Below are 7,196 nucleotides of genomic sequence, written 5' to 3'. Positions count from 1 at the left end.
TAGTGTTTATCATGGAACAATGTGTATGTTTCTGTGTGAACTGAAACAATTTTAAGTTCCACACTCCTTAGTTTACACGACTTGGTTACTTTCTAATATTATAGAATGAATGCTCAAGTTTATTCTCAAAACACTCCAAAAATACCTCTGAGTTATCGAGTCATTTTGTCTCTTCTTCCCCTATTGCCTCTAATTATTCGGTTCCTATCTAAAACAAACCATTTTGGTTCAAATAATGGAAACAAATGATGTTGTTTTTCTTAACTATGAAAAAGGATGCTAATGTTTTGAGGAATGAAATCTCAGTAGTTCTTGAGATGGACGAACAACCAAACAAGGATTAAAAAGACTAATGAAATACTTATCTGAAATGAAAATGACTACCTATGTAAGAATTTTATTCTCAATGGTCTAGTTGATAATTTGTATGACTACTATAGAATTTTTAAGTCTGGAAAAGAATCTTGGCAAGCTTTGAACAAGAAGTATGCCACTGAGGAAGCTTGCACTAAAGTTATAGTGTGAGTTTCTACCTCACTTACCAAATGTTTAATGAAAGATCAATGGAGGTCCAATCCCATGAGATGAGTGTTCCTTCATAACGAAGAAGAACCAAGAAATATTGATACCAAAGATAAGTGTTTCTCGAACAACAACGTAAAAAAGAAATTCACATGTGATTCTACAAAGCCAACCATCAAAACATTTAAGAATTAGAACTATCTTATGAATAAGAACTTCAACCTCAACCAAAATAGGAACCAAAATCATCTTCCAAATCCAAGAAATTATACTAGGTCATAATTATTTTTCTTCAATTATGGGAAATAATATGCTTTTTCATATCAACATTGTAGGTTGATTAAGTGGATGGTGGATTGATATTGGTGTATCCCGCCATATTAAGTACCATCATTCTATATGGGAAAGTGTTGTTGGGAGATTCTTACGCCAATTAGGTTACTGACATTAGAGATGTGGAGTTACAATTCACAATATAAAAAAAAATCTCAAGGATGTTATGCATTCTATAAAAAATAGAAAACAATTAAAATTTTGAATTTCTATTGAACAATGTTGGGCTTACACAAACTCTAGGGGAACGTTATGCCCCTTATGACATGTTTAAACTTAGTGGTGAAATGAATAAAATGTATCATTCTATTTCTATGTTGTTTGATTTTTATATTTTGAAATCTAGACATTATCGTGTTAACAAGTATATTATTTTAAATTCAATTAGCTTAGGTTTAATTCCAAAGTTATCTTCAAATGATTCTAAAAAATACAATTTTTATACTCAACTAAAATAACCATACAATTGCATAAATTAGTAATAGAAAACCTGAACACTTATATTTAATACATTATGATATACACGGGCTTGATATAAACTTGAGTAGAAATGGAAATGATACTTTTTCACCTTTTTATTTATGGTTGCTCTGATTAGACCTTTGCATGCTCATGAAAAATAAAAGTGGCGCGCTTGACATTTTCAAAATATTTGAAATAGATATTGAAAATTAATTAAGTAAAAGGCATTAGATATAACTCTCACACTTTTAATGAATTTTATAAATAACACACAATCGGGTGAGTGAGGTAGTTTAACTAGTATGCGTTATTTGAGTTAAACGGGTGTAAATAGGTGATCCGAGTTAAATATTCGATGTTTGCATTGATGTGTTAATTTAAAAAATTGTTAATATTTATAAATCAACAAGTTTAAAAAAAATTCCACATAATTATTAATGAAATCATTCCACCTTACTCTTATGAAATGAACCATAACGCAAAAAAAAATAATAAAACCTTTTATCGAGTCAGTTATTGCTATCATACTTAATTACGGCGTTACATCTCATTAGTGAGAGGATTTTATTATATGTTTGTTTTGTTATAAATAGATTCCTAAGTCTATGAAAAAAAATTCCTAATGAAATTTTGAAGACAATACAACCTAATTTTTCTTATTTTCTAGTTTATGGTTGTATGGCCTATGTTCAGATTCCAGACCTCGAGAGAGGTAAGGTCTCCATTAGAGAATATGTATGTGCGTTCATTGAGTACGCTTTTAAGAGAAAAATCAAAGTAATTCTCCTTTTAATTGAGAAATATTTCTGACTATAAAATATATCACATCCCATTAATCAAAGACGGCAACGAGAATATCAAATAAAATGTAATTGAATCTCGAAGAGATAAGATATATAGAGCTTCTTAAGAGTATGAACTCGATTATATGATTTATAAATTAGAACAAGAACCAACTATCCTCGAGAAGCTTTGTCTTTCTTGGATGGTGATTTATGGCAAAAGGCCATAAATGATGAGACTGATTTCCTAGAGTCTAACAAGGACTGAAATTTGGTTGACTTTCCTCTTACTTAAAAACTAATAGGTTGTAAACAGATTTTGATAAATAAACTAAAATGTGATGGAACTACTGATAAATACATGGCTAGCCTAGTAACAGATTTTAGACAACGATAAAAAGTTGATTTTCTTCGACACTTTTTCTCAAGTCACAAGGTAACTAGTGTATGGTACTAATTTATGTTGCTTCTGTAAGAACAAAAATAGTTCTACAACGGATTCCAGGATTTTGATGATAACAAAGGATGAAACCAAAAATGGCACTCTAACGAAAAGTTTCTAAGTGTGCAGGACTCTAAACAAGAAGAGAGGAATCTGATCGCGTCATTAGATACATAATCAAATCAGATACAAATTACCAGAAGATCAGAAGCATCTGAAGTAGAAACGCGCTCTAGAAGTTCTGACTCTGAGCAAAACAGCATATCAGAATATCAGAAGCATCTGAAGAAGAAGCGCGCTCTAGAAGTTCTGACTCTAAGCAACGGTATATCAGAATTCCAGAAGTCTCAAAGACAACACTGGAAATCTTAAAGATGAGGACTATCAGAAGCTCTGAAGCCACATCTCAAGATCTCAGTTTAACAGAGTAACGCAGACTCTAATAATGGATTTCCTTATCCAGAAAGAGTAACGGCAACTTCAACTTCAAATGGAAAGAAACTATATTTGGAAAGAAGTTATTCAGGGAGACAAACTTGTTCTGGCAAGAAACAACGAAGTTATGGCATTAAACTCTCATCAAGACTAAATATCTGCCATTACTACAAACGGTCGTTTTTCACCTCTATATAAAGAACGGCGAACCGCATTGAGAGACACACCTGAACGCACAAAATTACTCTACTCTCTCTCTAATCTTTCACGAGCTTCTGCTCATAACGTGAAACTTCTTATCTGCTCTAATTGCTGTAATACTTGCTTTATCCTAGAAGCACTCTAGATTACAATTTCTATTTTTACCTAAATTGTTTTAATTCCGCAAGTGACTCTGCGCAGTCTGTATACTTGAGAGGACTAAGAGATCTTTCTCTTAGACGTTGGTTGTAATAATCTTTCAAGATTAGTGGATTAAGTCCTTGTTGAAGGCGAAATCACCTTGGCCGGGTGGACTGGAGTAGCTTTGTGTTATAAGCGAACCAGTATAAAATCCTGTGTGATTTTATTTTGCAAAAGCGCTTATTTTCCAAAACAATTCAAACCCCCCTTTCTTGTTTTTCTCACCTTCAATTGGTGTCAGAGCTTCGGCTCTGTTATTGATTTTCCAATCAAACACTTAACCGTGTAGAGAGATCCAGAACGAGAAAAACTATGGCCCAGACAAACGAAAGAGACAGTTACAATGCTAAGCCTCCTGTTTTTTATGGAGAGAAATTTGATTACTGGAAAGATAGAATTGAAAGTTTCTTTCTAGGCTATGACGCTGATCTCTGGGACATTGTCACAGATGGATACACAATTCCTGTAACTAATGTTGGAGTTGAAGTTCCCAGAAGTAAGATGACAGATGATCAAAAGCGCGTATTCAAGAATCATCACAAAGCCAGAACGATACTTCTCAATGCCATATCCTATAATGAGTATGAAAAAATCACCAACAGGGAAACAGCTAAAGATATACTTGATTCTCTGAAGATGACTCATGAAGGAAACTCTCAGGTCAAATAAACAAAGGCTCTAACTCTAATCCAGAAGTATGAAGCCTTCAAAATGGAGGATGACGAAGCCATAGAGGTAATGTTCTATAGATTCCAAACTCTTATTGCAGGTCTCAAAGTTCTAGACAAAGGATACATAACTACAGACCACGTCAAAAAGATAGTCAGAAGCTTGCCAAAGAAGTGGAGACCCATGGTCACTGCTCTGAAGCTGTCAAAGGATCTGAACAACATCAGTCTTGAAGAGCTTGTCAGTTCTCTTAGAAGCCATGAGATAGAACTAGAGGAAGATGAGCCTCAGAAGAAGAACAAGTCTGTAGCATTAAAGTCCAGATCTGAAAGACGCAAATCTGACAGAAACAAAGCATTCCAGGCCGAAACAGAAGATGCGGATGACTCTGAACAGGAAGATTCTGATGATGAAGAAGAATTGTCCCTCCTGACCAGAAGAGTTAAACAAATCTGGAAAAAGAGGAATAACAACTTCAGAAGACCAAGACCCAGAGGGGATCGATCAGAATCAACCTCAAAAGGTAAAACTAACAAAGATGTTACTTGTTATGAATGTAAAGAAACAGGTCACTACAGGAATGGATGCCCCAAGCTAAAGAAAGACAGCTCCAGAAAAGAAAGCTTCAAGAAAAATCCCCTCAGAACCAAGAAGGGATTAATGGCTACCTGGGATGATAGTGAATCTGACTCATCAGAATCTGACGCTGATGAACAGGCCAATGTGGCGTTCATGGCTACCACATCCAGGAACAGTTCAGATGAAGAATCTGAATCAGAAGAGGTATTCACTGAACTCTCTCGATCTGATTTAGAATCATGCTTGTCTGAAACTCTTAGCTCATATCAGAAACTAAAACAAAAATTTAAAGCAATAAAAGGCTGTCTTAAAGAAAAATTTGAAGAATGTGGCAAACTTGAGATGACAATTCTAGAACTCAAAGATGAAAACAAAGTTTTAACATCACTAAAAGATGCAGCAAAGAAAAATTGTTTAAAACTAGAAGAAGCATTATCTCAAGCTCCACAAACTTCAAATACGATAATTTATAAATACGAAAAAGCCTTTCAAAAGTTTCTGAAAAATGGGATAGGAAGGAGTGTAATGGCATCCATGATTTATGGAGTCAGTCAGAACAATAGAAAAGGAATTTGGTATGATCCTAAGGAAGATAAAACTTCTACTAGTGACCAACTTAAATCTCCATTTTCATATCACTATACACACACACAAGAACAAAAATTTGAAAATGCTAGAAAACCCAAAGTGGTAAGAAACTCTGGGAAAACTAATCAGAAAGGACCCAAGAGACTCTGGGTACCAAAACATAAGATTGTTTATGTTGCAGATATCTTATGCCGCAAAGTTCAAACACCAGTCATGGTACCTGGACTCTGGATACTCGCGACACATGACGGGAAGAAAGTCTATGTTCCAAAGCCTGGAACTTAAAGATGCTGGATTCGTAGGCTTCGGAGGAGATCAGAAAGGAAGGATCAGAGGCTCCGGACTATTGGTAATGGTACTCTTCCCTCTATATCTGATGTCCTTTACGTAGAAGGATTAATGCATAATTTGTTATCCATAAGTCAATTAAGTGATAACGGTTATAATGTGATCTTTAATCAAAAAACATGTAAAGCCATAAATCAAAACAATGGTTCTGTCCTATTCACAGGCAAGAGGAAAAACAATATTTATAAAATTAATCTTTCTGATTTAAAAGAACAAAATGTGAAATGTTTAATGTCTGTTCACGAAGAGCAATGGGTATGGCATAGACGCTTGGGCCACATTAGCCTGAGGAAACTATCTCAGCTAAATAAACTCGAGTTAGTCAGAGGCCTACCTAAACTGAAGTTCTCTTCAGATGCTCTATGTGAAGCATGTCAGAAAGGAAAATTTTCAAAAACATCTTTCAAAAAGAAAACTATTGTTACTACCTCTAAGCCTCTGGAACTTCTTCAGATTGATCTATTTGGTCCTATGAAAACAGCATCAATCAATGGAAAGAAGTACGGACTAGTTATTGTTGATGGTTTCAGTCGCTGGACATGGGTGAAATTCCTAAAACACAAGAGTGAGTCTCACTCTGTATTCACTAGTTTCTGCTCCAAAGTGCAAAAAGAATTTGACTCTAAAATTGTAAGAGTCAGAAGTGATCATGGTGGGGAATTCGAAAATAAATCCTTTGAGGAATTATTTGACTCTAATGGAATATCCCATGATTTCTCCTGCCTTAGAACTCCACAACAAAATGGAGTTGTAGAGAGGAAGAATAGGATACTCCAAGAGATGGCCAAAACTATGATCAACGAAACTAATGTGGCTAAGCACTTTTGGGCCGAAGCTGTAAATACAGCGTGTTACTTTCAAAATAGAATCTCCATAAGACCTATTCTGGAAAAGACTCCCTATGAACTGTGTAAAGGAAGGAAACCAAACATTTCATATTTTCATCCATTTGGATGTTCTTGCTTTATTTTAAACACTAAAGAACATCTGAACAAGTTTGATTCCAAAGCACAGAAAGGTATTATGTTAGGATACTCAGAACGCTCTAAAGGCTACAGAGTATACAATACAGAAACCAAAATTGTGGAAGAATCAATTCATGTCAGATTTGACGATAAGCTTGACCCTGAAAAGTCAAAGCTAGTTGAAAATTTTGCAGATTTAGAAATCACTCTTGCAGGATCTGACAAAGCTCCAGAAGCAACTGCCATTCAGAATTCTGAGGAAATTAATCTTCCATTAATCCCCAAGAAAGCTAAAAGTCGCTTCAACGTATCTGAAGAATTGATTCTGGGCAACAAGGACGAACCTGTCAGAACCAGATCTACCTTCAGGACTTCTGAAGAGACTCCTTTGGGACTAGTGTCTCTGATCGAGCCTACGTCCTGTGATGAAGCACTTCAAGATAACGACTGGGTTCAAGCCATGCAAGAAGAATTAGATCAATTCACAAAGAATGATGTCTGGGATCTTGTTCCCAAGCCCAGAGGCACTCACGTTATCGGAACCAGATGGGTATTCAGAAACAAACTAAACGAGAAAGGAGAAGTCGTCAGAAACAAAGCTCGACTGGTAGCTCAAGGTTACAATCAACAAGAAGGTATTGACTACAATGAAACCTTTGCTTCAGTCGC

The sequence above is a fragment of the Lathyrus oleraceus genome, chromosome 4, assembly GCF_024323335.1.
Source record: "Lathyrus oleraceus cultivar Zhongwan6 chromosome 4, CAAS_Psat_ZW6_1.0, whole genome shotgun sequence".
NCBI lineage: Eukaryota > Viridiplantae > Streptophyta > Magnoliopsida > Fabales > Fabaceae > Lathyrus > Lathyrus oleraceus.
Note: the sequence above shows the minus strand (reverse complement) of the source record.